A 15,569-nucleotide genomic window follows, 5' to 3' on the forward strand; every position below is an offset into this window, starting at 1 on the left:
AGGCTGAGGCAGGAGAACTGCTTGAACCCAGAATGCAGAGGAGATTGCAGTGAGCTGAGATCGCGCCATTGCACTCCAGCCTGGGTAACAGAGTGAGACTCTGTTTCAAAAAAAGAAAAAGAGAATTACCTAGGTTAATTCTCCCTGCCCCCTTTCAGTGTGGTTATGTTACTCATTTGAAAGACAGTGGGAGCGGGAGGGGAATGTGTTACAAAATCATAAAACATACCATATAGGCAGATAGATGGAGCTATAGGTATAGATGTTGATACAGCCATACAAACAGATATGTATATAAAATCAAGTATAGAAGAAAACCAACCAAAAATAATACAACTAGAAACAAATAAATCTAACTGTATTTCAAATTAATAACAAACCACACTGAAGAAAAGGAAGGAGATCTAAACCAGGTAACTCTTGAACATAGTAATTTGACTATATATGTTCAGGATAAAGAAAACTTTAACTGTAAAAAATATACTATCCTCTTGTTATAATTTTTAACAGTAGTATGGAAATATGTATATTCTAAGATTTAACAAATAAATAAATATAATATGGATAACATAATAAGAGCCAGGTTGCTTAATGTTGCAGAAGGGAGTTACAAATATGGAAAGGGGTGGCTGGGCATGGTGGCTCACGCCTGTAATCTCAGCACTTTGGGAGGCTGAGGTGGTAGACATTTGAGGTCAGGAGTTCAAGACCAGCCTGACCAATATGGTGAAACCCCATCTCTATTAAAAATACAAAAATTAGCTGGATGCGGTGGCAGGCACCGGTAATCCCAGCTACTCAGGAGACTGAGGCAGGAGAATCACTTGAACCTGGGAGATGGGGACTGCAGTGAGCCAAGATCGTGCCACTGTACTCCAGCCTGGGTGACAGAGTGAGACTCCATCTCCAAACAAACAAACAAACAAATATGGAAAGGGGAAGGGCTGGAATGAACCCTGGGATGTTGCCCTGGAATTGAAAGTATGGTTATAAGCACATGGTTCTGGAGAGAGACGGAGGAGAAGGAGGTGTGCGTATTTGTGTATACGCATATAGCTTAGCTCTGTCCATTGGGAGGACCTCGAAGCAATGACCACTCAATAGCAATGAGCACATCTATTAATTACCAGACCTCAGCTTTGAAATAGCATTCTCTTCCAAGAGAAATAAAGACCTTTTGGAGAAACGTATAATTCCACTTCGGGGCAGAGAAAAAAAAGATGAGTCTGGAACATTTGTTCTGCCAGAAAGGAGGAAAGTGTTCCAAAATTGATGAAAGCCCAAAGACAGAGAAGCCAACTCAAGGGGTTCCCAGTGACAAAGTAGAAAAATCAAGCAACAATATAAAGATAGGAATGAATTATAACTCATAGATAAAATAAGTATATCATACTGCCGCAAATGGATTAATGAATGAATAAATGAACAGATGAATAAACAATAAAAAAATTCCTCAGATATAATTTCAACTAATAAATGTATAAGGCATGAATGAATCAGAAAAAAAAAACATATTTGGCAGACACAATAACAATTGTCCTGGGATATTTATTCATTACAAAGAAAAAACTATCGCTTCAGTAGACAGACCAGTATACATCATCTTTCCCAAGTGGTCAACAACAGCATCACCAATATTGGGATAAATTATGTACCTTCTCATAGACCACACTGAGAAGGACATTGCGTTTCTGTCATGCTTCTGTCCACAGCTTCATAACCTGAATCTATGTATAAGAAAATATCAGACAAAATTCAAACTAGGCATTGATGCAGGGAAGGGGTGACTTGGTGGTCCAAAGGGAAGAAGACAAGCCTGGTACAAACCAGACTGGCAAGACTACAATAAATATCTAACCCTTCAATCCTCAGCCACTGAAAAACATCCACAAGCATCAAGACAATCCAGGAAAATATGACCTCACCAGATGAACTAAATAAGTCACCAGGAACAACTCCTGGAGAAACAGAGATATGTGAACTTTCAGAGACAGAATTCAAAATAGTGTTTTGGGCCGGGCGCGGTGGCTCAAGCCTGTAATCCCAGCACTTTGGGAGGCTGAGATGGGTGGATCATGAGGTCAGGAGATCGAGACCATCCTGGCGAACACAGTGAAACCCCGTCTCTACTAAATACAAAAAACTAGCTGGGCGAGGTGGCGGGCGCCTGTAGTCCCAGCTACTCAGGAGGCTGAGGCAGGAGAATGGCATAAACCTGGGAGGTGGAGCTTGCAGTGAGCTGAGATCCGGCCACTGCACTCCAGCCTGGGCGACAGAGCGAGACTCCGCCTCAAAAAAAAAAAAAAAGTTCAAAGAAATTCAGGATAACACTGAGAAGGAACTCAGAATACTATCAGATAAATTTAACAAAGATTCAAATAGATAAAAAGAATCAAGTAGCAATTCTGAAGCTGAAAAATGCAATTGACATGCAAAAGAATACATCAGAGTTTCTTAATAGCAAAAATGATCAAGCAGGAGAAAGAATTAGTAAGCTGGAAGACAGGGTATTTGAAAATACACAATCAAAGGAGGCAAAAATAAAAGAATAAAAAAGAATATGAAGCATACCTACAGGATCTAGAAAATAGTCTCAAAAAGGCAAATCTAAGAGTGATTGGCCTTAAAGAGGAGGTAAAGAGATAAGGATACAAAGTTTATTCAAAGGGATAATAGCAGAGAATATCCTAAACCTAGAGAAAGATATCAATATCCAAGTACAAGAAGGTTATAGAACAGCAAGCAGACTTAACCCAAAGTAGACTAATCTCAAGTCATTTAATAACCAAACTCCCAAAGATCAAAGAAAGAATCCCAAAAGGAGCAAGAGAAAAGAAAAAAATAACATACAATGAAGCTCCAATATATCTGACTGCAGACTTTTCAGTGGAGAAAAGGGTAGCAGAGAGTAGCATGACATATTTAAAGTGCTGAAGGAAAAAACAGAGTTTACCTAGAAGAGTATATCTGGTGAAAATATCCTTCGAATACTAAGGAGAAGTAAAAACCTTCCTAGAGAAACAACAGCTGGCTGAGGGATTTCATTAACACTAGACCTGTTCTGCAAGAAATCCTAAAGGGTGGTCTCCGATCTGAAAGACAAAGATGTTAATGAGCAATAAGAAACTGGCTGAAGGCACAAAATTCAGTGTTAATGATAAGTACATAGAATATTAATTGTGGTGTGTAAACTATTCTAATCTTAATTAGAAAGACTTAAAGATGAACCAATCAAAAATAATTACTAAAACAACTTTATAAGACACAGATAGTACAATAAGATAGAAACATCAAAAAATTAGAAAGGGAGGTGGAGGGACGAAGTTAAAGTGTAAAGTTTTTATTCATTTTCTTTTTGCTCATTTGTTTATGCCATCATGTTAAGTTGTCATCAGTTTAAAATAATTGGTTATAACACATTATTTGCAAGCCTCATGATAACCTCAAATCCAAAAACCTACAGTGGATACACAAAAAAATAAAAAGCAAGAAATTAAAACATAATACCAAAGGAAATCACCTTCACTAAAATTTAAAAAAAAAGGAAGGAGGACTAGGCGCAGTGGCTCCCAGCCCTTTGGGAGTAATCCCAGCCCTTTGGGAGGCCGAGGTGGGCAGATCACAAGGTCAGGAGATCAAGACCATCCTGGCCAACATGGTGAAACTCCGTCTCTACTGAAAACACAAAAGTTAGCCAGGCATGCTGGCGGGCAACTATAATCCCAGCTACTTGGGAGACTGAGGCAGGAGAATCACTTGAACCTGGGAAATGGAGATTGCAGTGAGCCAAAATCGCACTACTGCACTCTAGCCTGGCAACAGAGACGCCATCTCAAAAAAAAAAAAAAAAAAAAAAAAGAAGGAAAAGATAGAAAGGAAGGAAAATAAGAAAAGACCACACAACTATAAAACAAATAATAAAATGGCAGCAGTAAGTCCTTACTCATCAATAACAACATTGAATATAAATGGACTAAACTATCCAGTCAAAAACATAGAGTGGTTTAATGAATTAAAAAAGCAGGACTCAGGGATCTGTTGCCTACAAGAAACACGCTTCATCTATAAAGGTACACAGAGACTCAAAGGGATGGGAAAAGAGCAGGAGTGGGTATATTTATATTAGACAAAATAAATTTCAAGACAAAAACTATAAAAAGAGACAAAGAAGGTCACTATATAATGATAAAGGGATCAATTCAGCAAAAGGATATAACAATTATAAATATGTATGCACCCAACATCAGAGCACCCAGACATATAAAGCAACATTTTTAGAGCTAAAGAGAGATAAACCCCAATACGATAATACTGGAGACTTCAACAGCCCACTAGCATTAGACAGATCTTCCAGACAGAAAGTCAACAAAGAAAATGGATCTAATCAATATTTATAGAACATTTGCTCCAATGGCTGCTGAATTCACATTCCTCTCCTTAGCACATGGATCATTCTCAAGGATAACCCATATGTTAGGCCACAAAACAAGTCTTAACACATTTGAAACATTAAAATAATATCAAGTATCTTCTCTGACCACAATGGAATAAAACTAGAAATCAATAATGAGAGAAATTTTGGAAAATATATAAATATATGGAAATTAAACAATATGCTCCTGAATGACCAGTGAGCCCCAACTAGTTAGTACTAAGAAGTGCCCAGGCTAGAGCATCACAAGGTAAAATGGGAACCCAATCCAAAGTGGGGTGGGTTGTTCTACTGTCGGGGATTCTCCATCACTGTAAGCCCTAAACAGGCAAAACAGCCTCTTCCAGCACTTTGGGAGGTGGCGGATCACCTGAGGTCAGGAGTTGGAGACCAGCCTGGCCAACATGGTGAAACCCCATCTCTACTAAAAAATACAAAAATTAGCCAAGCGTGGTGGCAGGTGCCTGTAATCCCAGCTACTCGGGAGGCTGAGGCAGGAGAATCCCTTGAACACAGGAGGTGGAGGTTGCAGTGAGCCGAGATCACACCACTGCACTCCAGCCTGGGCGACAAGGGCAAGACTCCATCTCAAAACAAAACGGAAAACAAGAAAAATGAACTAGATTGCCTTCCACAGCACCTCTAATTCCAATGCTCATTCTTTTAGCAAAAGGGAGAAGAGGAGTTAGAAGTAAGGGAAAACTTGGAGGAGTTACAAGCAAGTTGTCCTGAAAGTGATGGACTCCTGTCAGTGGTGGGGATTCCAAGGAAGCTCAGGGTCTGGGGTGAGTCCATCCAGAGGTGGTCCAGGAGGAGAGGAGCTACACAGAATGGGCTGTGCTCTACATGCAGCCGGCACCAGACAGGAGAAGACAGGTGCAGGGAGGGGGGATGAACAACAGTATAAACAGCCAGGATAGGAGGGCTTGGGTCTCAGGGAGTAGACAGAAACACCAGGATGCCAGTGACCTCTAAGGGCCATGTTGCCTCCACAGGACTAAGGACTCAGGCACTGGACAGGATGACTGGCTCTGTCAGACCTCAGAGTACAGACTCAGAGCAAGAACCTCACCCACCTCAAGTAAAGGAGCATTCCTGGTAAAGTAAAACTGAGCACATCATGTTCCTGCCAAAGCCTCCCTGCTGAGGCTGCTGAGAACTTCCTAAATCCCTTCAAGAGTCACTGAATTTAGATGTTGCTATCAACCTGTGCTATATAAGGAAACTGAGGCTCAAAGAGGCTAAGTGACAAAAAACTAAAAATAAATCTACCATATGATCCGGCAATCTGACTGCTGAATACATGTCCAAAAGAAAGGACTATATAGAAGTATATGGACGATCTATCTGCTCTGCCATGCTTGTTGTAGCATTATTCACAATAGCCAAGATAGGGAATCACCCGAAGTGTCCATCAGTGGATAACTGGATAAAGAAAATGTGGTATAAATACACAATGGAATATTATTCAGCCATAAAAAGAATGAAATTCGGTCATTGGCAGCAACATGGATGAACCTGAGGGACATCATATTAAGTGAAATAAGCCAAGTTCAAAATGACAAATATTGCATGTTCTCACTCGTGCGTGGGAGCTAAAAAAATTGATCTCAGGAAGGTAAAGAGTAGAATGATGATTAACAGAGGCTAGAAAAGGTAGAGAGAAGGAGCAAATGAAGAGACTTTGGTATTGGGTACAAAAATACAGTTAGAAAGAATAAATTGTGGTGTTTGATAGCTTACCAGGGTGGCTATAGTTAACAATAACTTTTTCTATATTTCAAAATATGTAGAAGAGAACATCTGGAATGCTCTCAACATAAAAATATGATAAATGTTTGAGATGATGGATATCCCAAATACCCTGATTTGATCATTACAGATAGTATGCATGTATCAAAATATCACATGCTTCCCATAAATGTATGCAATTATAATGTATCAAAAATAAATAAATGAGACTGAGTGAGTTGCCTCAAAGTCACACCCTGATAAGTAGCAGAATCTGGATCTGATTGTGATTCTTTTGACTCCAAATGCTATGCTTCAGTATGGTGCACTTAGGAAAGAAGAATGGCAATCAAGAGCTTACATTTGCACCCCAGTAGCTTCCTCCTAGTCAGCTATTGTTCATTCTGACTGGGGTCTCTCCCACTGATGGTCCCAGAGATCTTCTCGTGTGTCTCCTGACTTCCTTCCATCAGTGCCTTGAAAACACAGGCTCCCCTCAACCCCACCCCTAGACTTCATGTCTGGAGGTTCTCGCATACTCTTTCTTCTGCCTGAAATATTCTCTCCTCTGCCACCATCCACCCGCTATCTCTTCCTTTAACTTATATTCATCCCTTAGGTCACAACATGAACACCCCAAAGAGGGCTTTCTGCACCTTCCTGGGTATTCTGATATTTCTAATATCCCTGTATTTTAACACCACTAGAATTTCCGATATTTATTTGATTACGTCTATCACCAGATGAAAGCTTCAATAAGTCTGGATCCCTGTATGTTTTGTTCTGTGTGTGATTCCTCAGTACCTACAATAACTCATGGCACAAAAGAGATATTCAAGAAATATTGGATGCTCAAGTCAATGAAGACATGAACACTGGAAGATGTGTAATTCAACCTTTTCATTCTACAACTAGAAAACCGGGGCACAGGGAAGTAAAGAAACAAAAAGGTAGTTTCCCTGGATTCGTGAGTGTGTGGCTGGGTGAGTGCTAGCCACTGACCCTATATTCCAAGAAGTCTAGGGCCGTGTACTCTCTGCAACACAGAGGAATGGGTCAACGGTAGGCTTGCCTTGATGCCAAGCAAGAGATCATTCCCACCAAACCTGTAACCCTTTAATGTCAAGGACTAGTCTCCTAGAAACGTATTTCTCAGTCAAAGGACAACCCCTCCCTGACCCCCACTGCCTTTTTTTTTTTTTTTTTTTTTTTTTAGAGTGCCCAACTTTCTGAGACTCCCAGCTGGGATGACAGTGTGAAATACACAGCCATCCTAAAAGGCTCATCCTGAGATTGTCTGTGTGTGAAGGGAAACTCTTCTTTCACCAGGTGGTCCTCTGGGGCTGGCTCTGAATCACTCCGGGACCCCTTGTTTGTGAAGCTGGCCCTGGCCACACCAGCCTGCAGGGATCCTTCTGTGGCTTCACTCCCATATCACCTATTTTCTGTACCCTTCGTCTGGTGATACCCCACAGACTATCTTTGGAATATCCTGACTTCGGCTTGGAGAGACGTTTACACTAACGTCATCTTTCTTTCCAAACAGTACAAGGATCAAGATTTCATCATATTCTCTTACCAGAGGCTTAGGTCTTTATTTTCTTACCTGACTCGGACTCTTCAGCGATGAACAGCATGCTAATTCCTTACAATAAATGAATAAACAGATATATAATTGGTTCCTTTTCTCTATATATTATACCATGTATTTTATATAAGTAGATATAATTGTATATATTATGTAAATAAAATTGGTTCTATTTCAGATATGTGTGTGTATATATTACCATTTCTCTGGAGAGCCAATATGCTTTCCCTGTGAACAAAAATGACAATGGAAAATAAAAATAAGGATAGCTAATTCTTTGTAGCTGCAGAGGGTTGACAGCAACCTGAACTGAAAATCCGGTTCAGAGATACTACTCTGACAAGACCTTAAACTGAAAAAAAGCACAAAATTATCTCACTCTCTTTTTCTAGTATAAAGGCTCATATAAAATTTTTCAACTGTAAGCATCCTATTCAGTTTTTAGTTCAAAATAAATATATCCTTGAATAGAAGCTTTTTTTCAAGACACTTGAATTTTCAAAGATTATATCTTATGGAATATGATTTTAATCTCATGTGTCTTTCACACATGTTAACCTGATGGCCTCAATTAATTAGCTAATTGACTAAATGATTTCAAGTTTGCACCTCTGATTTCTGGAACTATATTTGTAGTACCTGCTTTTTGATTTTTTAGTTGCTAGAGCCTTGGAATTTCACCCATTTTCTGTTTCTGCTTAAAGATAAAAGCAATGTCTGACTCCGATGAACTTCTTTAAACTAAAATATGAGTTTACCGCTCACTCTATGACATCATATTTTCAATGACTTTATTTTCATTAAAGTTTGTTTCTTTTTTATACTGTCTCTCAGTTTTAACATCTTAAGAAAGTGAAAAAATTTTTATTTTATTTTTTTTGAGAAAGAGTTTTATTCTTGTTGCCCAGGCTGGAGTGCAGTGGTGTGATCTCGGCTCACTGAAACCTCTGCCTCCCAGGTTCAAGCGATTCTCCTGCCTCAGCTTCCCGAGTAGCTGGGATTACAGGCGTGTGCCACCACACCTGGCTAATTTTCGTATTTTTAGTAGAGACAGGGTTTCACCATGTTGGCGAGGCTGGTCTCGAACTCCTGACCTCAGGTGATCTGCCAGCCTTGGCCTCCCAAAGTGCCAGGATTACAGGTGTGAGCCACCGTGCCCGGCCTGTAACTTTAATTGTTGCTTTTGTTCTATTTGTTCTGCTTTCTTTCTGTGAAACTATTACTCCTAAGTGAGAGATCCACATTTTCTCCACTGTTTTTCATTTTCTTTCCTTATTGTTTTAAACTCTTTATCTTTGTACTCTTCTTTAAGGAAAGACTTCTGAAGTCAGTTCTACATGTTATTAATTTATTTTCTGAAATAACGATTTGGCTAAAATGCCAATTAAAATCTTTTCCTGTCCCTTGTTTCTGTTTGCTGTTCTCTGGTCAACTTTATTTTCATTGAGTTTTTTTCTTTTTTTTTTTTAATACAGTCTCTCAGTTTTAATGTCTTAAGAACAAGAAAAATAATTTTTAAAAAACTTATTTCATTCTTAAATTGTGTTCGAGGAAAAAACTTTGTGCCAAGTATCTAAAATGTTGATTGCTGTTTTTTATTCTGCATATATATTTCATTGATCATTCCCTTTATACAAAATGTCTGTAAAAAAGAAGGGATTTAACCAACTCTGGAATTTGCCAACAAACAAATGTACTCTCTCTCTCTTATCTGCAGGTTTTTCTGTTTCGGGGATAAGTGGAATATAGTGATTTCCTTCATAAGTTAATGAAATCTGCCATCACAGCCCACAGAAAATATGTGCAAATGTTTGAAAGTTAAGGCATTATTTTCTTTACAGCTCTTTTCTATGCCTGTGTGCAATTCCTTGTGCCTATTGAGTACCCAGTCAACAAAACCTGGAAGTAGTAAGATATTTTGAGAAGGACCTCAGTAGCGAAATGTTATCAGGAAGAAAACATTTATTGTGGGATGTCATCATATCTGTGTTTTGGGAACCTATGTCTTAGAAACTGGAGCATGAGCGGAACACAGTGCAAGTAAAAATAGAGCAAATGGGATGGTGTGACCTGAAACATATCTAGAAGAAAACGCAATTCAACAAAAGGTGTTTCAACATCCAGCATTTGCAGAATCTCCTAGAAGATTTTAGAGAGTTGTCCAACAATTATGTAACTAGTTCAGGTGTTAGTAAATAATAGCCAATGTTTACTAAGTGCTAACTATGGGCCAGGCTCAGCTTTAAAATCTTTTCAGGTATTAATTAATTTGGTGCTCATAATACCTTTATGAGGATATCATTATTATTATTTCATTTTACAGATGAATATATAACTTAATAACTGTCCATGGTCAGTTTCAGCCGATATGTGCAGAGCCAGGATTGAAAACTAGCCAGGGCTCAGAGTGTTCACCATTGCCCTACACAAAAACATAGTGACTTCCCTGCCAGTGGAGGTGTTAAGTCATAGTATCATGACCATTGATCAAAGCTATTATAAAAGTGATAGGTACGTGAAGTGGACTAGTTTCATCTCTGAAACTCTAAAAAATTAAAATGCCTACCTTTAATATGCTTGATTTTAAAAGTATAACTCTTACTCTAACCCTTCTCAAGTCAAATCCTAGAGAAAAGAGAAAATAAATTATTCTTTGCATGCTAAACACCAGAAAGGATTGAGCATGAGCTAGAAGAAAGACCAACCACTCAATTGTACCCTATTCCTTGTAGCTCCCAAGGCATGGTTCCAAGTTTGTGCTGGACAGCAGAGAAGAGGGGTCCACATTCCAATAAGCAGGATGGAATAGCTTGACCCACAGTTTGGACCCTGGAGACACACTCTCTAGGATATCCTCTTGCCCATCCTTTCCTCTGGAAAAGAACTCTAGGAACTATCACTCTTTTTTTTTTTTTTTTTTTTTTTTTGAGACGGAGTCTCGCTCTGTCACCCAGGCTGGAGTGCAGTGGCCAGATCTCAGCTCACTGCAAGCTCCGCCTCCTGGGTTCCCGCCATTCTCCTGCCTCAGCCTCCCGAGTAGCTGGGACCACAGGCGCCGCCACCTCGCCCGGCTAATTTTTTGTGTTTTTAGTAGAGACGGGGTTTCGCCGTGTTAGCCAGGATGGTCTCGATCTCCTGACCTTGTGATCCGCCCGTCTCGGCCTCCCAAAGTGCTGGGATTACAGGCTTGAGCCACCGCGCCCGGCCGGAACTATCACTCTTAACAGCCACTGTGTCCCCTCAGGGAAAAGTTGTAGGAGTGTGTAATGAGTCTCAACAATTATTCTGGCTTTGGCCTGAATGAAGACCCGAGGGAGTCATGTTTCAGATGACTATATAACCTGGTGGATAATTTCCAATTTTCTCTGTGTTATGACCTGCCCTGATTCCTTGAGAGGGAAACTAGATTCCTCATCATCAACCTTCCAGGACACCCACCTTCTACTCCTTCTTTTCCACCGTTAGGGAACTTGGGGTTACTCTTTCTAAACCATTCCGGTCCTGTCTCCTCTGCTTCAGCAACAGAAGACCACACACCTGCTCTCCAGCATACCTGCCTCCAAAAAGGAGTGCCAGACCAGTTGGCTGTAAACTCCCTATGCGTGGAAGAGGAAGGCCAGGCCCAGGACACTTTTGAACAGGTAGGGGCTGTGGATGTTGGAAAGTCTTCATGACAGCAACATCAAGAGATAAAGTATCAACAACTATCCCACATGCATCATCTCCATCAACCCTCACAAAACCCCCACTAGGTAAGTAGAATTATTACATCATTTTACCAGTTTAAAAAATGGTGAATTGAATTGCCTAAAGTCATGCAGAGAGGTAGTGGCAAAACTAAGACTCAAACATTGGCCCAAGGCCAATACCCAAGTTTTCAAGATCAAATGGGAAAAAGGCAGAGAGAGAGAGAGACAGAGAGAGAGGGACAGGAAAAGCCAGAGGACCCTTTCCTTTTGATAATGCTTTTCCTTGGGCTCTTGTCCACGAAAACAGGATAGGGAAGGAGTGCTTCTGATTTAGTTATCTCTGTCCTGAACTCTCTTCACCTCCTGAAGTTTTATTGTATATTCGTAGACATGTATGCATGTCAGTGTACACATGCAATGGCACATGTATGTCCTAGAGAGGAGCTGTCAAGACACCTTCCACTCCCACCTTCAAAGCAGCATGCAAACTACAGAAAATTGCATTACTTTGTTATCAAAGCACTGATAAGCTGAACTGTGAGTGAGTCTCAAAGCATTCACAGGCCAACTCTTTGGCCTTGTCTGCTATCCCTGATGACAAAGGGAAGCACTAGGCCTCTTCTGTCCAAGCGAAACTGTCCTCAGCAGTGTCACACTCTCGTGATGGATATCTCAGAGCAGAAATACTCTCCAGGAAGGGGGAGTTTAGCGGCCCAGCACTGCTTGGGATTCTGACTTCATTCCAGGACTCTCAAGGCTCTCGTTCTGCTATAGCATTCATGTTGATGCACCTCCTGGCTTTTCCCCCAGGTCTTTAAGAGTCTTTTACCTCTTTCTCCAGGGTTGCAGGAAAAAATCATCTATTATGATGATGACATTCTAACTGTAAGAATTAAAGAAAGAGGAAAGAAACATGAAAAGCAGCTTGACAGTCAGGTTTATTTTGAAAATAAACCAGAGAGGGGCTTCTGGCCAAGCTTTTAAAAAATTTTAAGGATTCAAGGCAGGAGAGTTTATCAGAGGCTTGGACTGCTTCTATGTCTCTTTGTTGTGTTTATCTGGGAGTGACAGCTGTGTATCTGTTCCCATATATCTTCCTGCAGCTGTAGGCATACCCCCTCCCCGAGTCTGCTTTTAGCTTCCCTGTCTTAGTGCACCTGAAGGGAAAGGAATGTGCTATTTAAGGCCCACTGTTTTACTGGGGCCCATTGTATGAGGGTGAAGTTTGCCAGTTACCCAAGAGACTTTCCCCCCCACCTCCCTCTGTGCCCAAGCTGTCTCATCTGTGTTTCACTGTCTGCTCTTTCTGGCTGCTTCTTGTTAGAAGAGAAGTGATTTCTTTGAAATGCATGAGGCTAGAAAGGCAGCTGAAACTTAAAGTGGTGGGGTTTGTCTGAGATGCTCCTGCTCTGTCATTAACATCCAGCCCTGCAGATGTCTGTCATCGAGCCCATGTACTCAGTAAACTTTCCTCTGGTGCTGGGTTGCTTTAGAGCCCACCGTGATTAATTATATCAACCTCGTCTCCTTTTCTGGTGCTATTTCTCTTACATTCTTTAATTTTTTTTTATTTTATTGGCTTCTGGTTGTCCTTGCCCCAGACTGTCACTCCAAAATGTTGCCCTATTGATCAGGTATCTAATGTATGGGCCCAATACCCATGTTTACATTAAACCTAAAGGGACCTAATGACGAAAGTACAAATTCCTTGTGTTGGTCAAAACCCTTCATAATTTAACCCCAAATTTCTTTTCCTGACTGAATTCTTTCTGCTGCCTTCCCTGTATCCTTGGCTCCTGATAAAGATGTGTAATGCATTTCTGGCCATGTGTGGTGGCTCGCGCCTGTAATCCCAGCACTTTGGGAGGCTGTGGCGGGCAGATCACGAGGTCAAGAGATCAAGACCATCCTGGCCAACATGGTGAAACCCTGTCTCTACTAAAAATAGAAAAAATTAGCTGGGCGTGGTGGTGTGCACCTGTAGTCTCAGCTACTTGAGAGGCTGAGGCAGGAGAATGGCTTGAACCCGGGAGGGGGAGGTTGCAGTGAGCTGAGATCATGCCACTGTACTCCAGCCTGGGCAACAGAGTGAGACTCAGTCTCAAAACAAATATATATACATATTTAAATATATATATATTTATATATTTAAATTTATATATATTTAAATGTATAATATAAATTATATAATATAAATATATAATATAAATTTATATATTTATATAATTATATAATGTATAAATATATATTTATATATAATATATATTTATATATTAATATATAATATATTATTATAATATTATATTATAATATAATTATATAATATATTATAATATTATATTATATTATTATTATTATTATATATATATAATATATAATTATATAATGTATAAATATATATATTTATATATTATATATTTATATATTTATATATTATATAATTATAAATATATACTTATACATATATACATATACATATATTATATATATTATATATATTATACAAATATATATTTATAAATTTATATATATTTATTATTTATAAATATATATATTTATATATTAAAATATATAAATATATATTATTATTTATAAATATATATATTAAAATTATTATTTATATATTATTTATATATATTTATAAATATAAATATGTATTTATATATTTGTATATTTTATATATATTATATATACATATACATATATTTGTATATTAAATTTATATATAATATATAAATTTAAATATATGTATTTATATATAAAAATTTAAATATATAAAAATATATATTTATACACATAAATTTAAATATATTTAAATATATATGCATATATATATTTAAATATATATAACATATGTCTATCTAAAATTACCCTCATTACTGAAAAAATATATATATATATATATATATAAATAACATATTTCTATCTAAAATTACCATCATTAGTGAACAATTTGTCCCTGAGTTTTTCTCAATGATAGTGCTAGGGAAGCAGGAGCCTGGGAGACACAAAGTAATGCCATTTTAAGTATAGCCCCATCTTGAAACTAACAAGGCACATTCCTTGCCAATCACCACCCATGGTCGTAAGACATTTATAGGTAAGTAAACAGCCTAAGGATACCTGCAAGGACACACTCCACAACAGCAAAAAGTCCAGCTGTCCCAATACCTATAACAAGACATGCTTTCAAGAAAATTGTAAGCCAAACCATATCACTCTATATATGTTTCAGAACAGTTTTTAGTGTTCTGTACAATACACATTTAAAAGAAGACTTTTTGGGTTGTAGAACATGTACAGTTTTGAAAATGGATACCAAAAAGAATGTCCTCTAAATCTCTAATTATATTCTCATCACAATGTATGAGAATACACCCACACTTTTGCTCAATATATGAGGAAGTTTTCATTTTAATAAATGTGAGTGGTAAAAAAAAAATTATGCTTTGATGTACTCACACAGCAGAATATCGAAGATAGTTCTCTTTAAATCAATAAAATAATAACTTTTGTCGTACCATCAGCCAACCCGCACATTATTACAGCTTAGTTTAGTCTTGACATAAACAAGACCCCTATATAAAAACGACTTATCACAAAGCCTATGCATTCCTCTGCTTACTTTCTGAGGATGCCCTACCCTGTAACAGAGTAGCTTTCTAGAGACTACGGCTTCTGACTGCACTCTCCGATTCACCTGGAATTCCGTCCTGGGCGAGATCTAAGAATCCTCGCCTGGGGTCTGAATCAAGACCCCTCTTCCAGGATTGTAAGGCACCATAAGAAACTGAGACCTCATCCATGAGGTGATGAGTAAACAAAGAATTGTTTTAAAGAGACAGACACCATCACTTGCATTTTCTAAACTTAATTTTGGGGTCAGTAAGCAAATATCTCTACTAATAAGCCTGGCTGAGCATGTAAATACATTTTTTTCTCCCCATTTATTCTCAACCTTTTCCCAGTGCCATGGACACACTATGGGTCCAATTATTATCTAATATGTGAAATCTTTACCTTAAATTATTAAATGTATTATAATACTATGATTAAAACATCAGAAAAACAAAGAGAATAATATAACAACAATTTATTATCTAGATTTAACAAATATAAGAATGTGGTT

This window comes from Macaca thibetana, chromosome 16 (assembly GCF_024542745.1).
Source record: "Macaca thibetana thibetana isolate TM-01 chromosome 16, ASM2454274v1, whole genome shotgun sequence".
Classification (NCBI taxonomy): Eukaryota; Metazoa; Chordata; class Mammalia; order Primates; family Cercopithecidae; genus Macaca; species Macaca thibetana.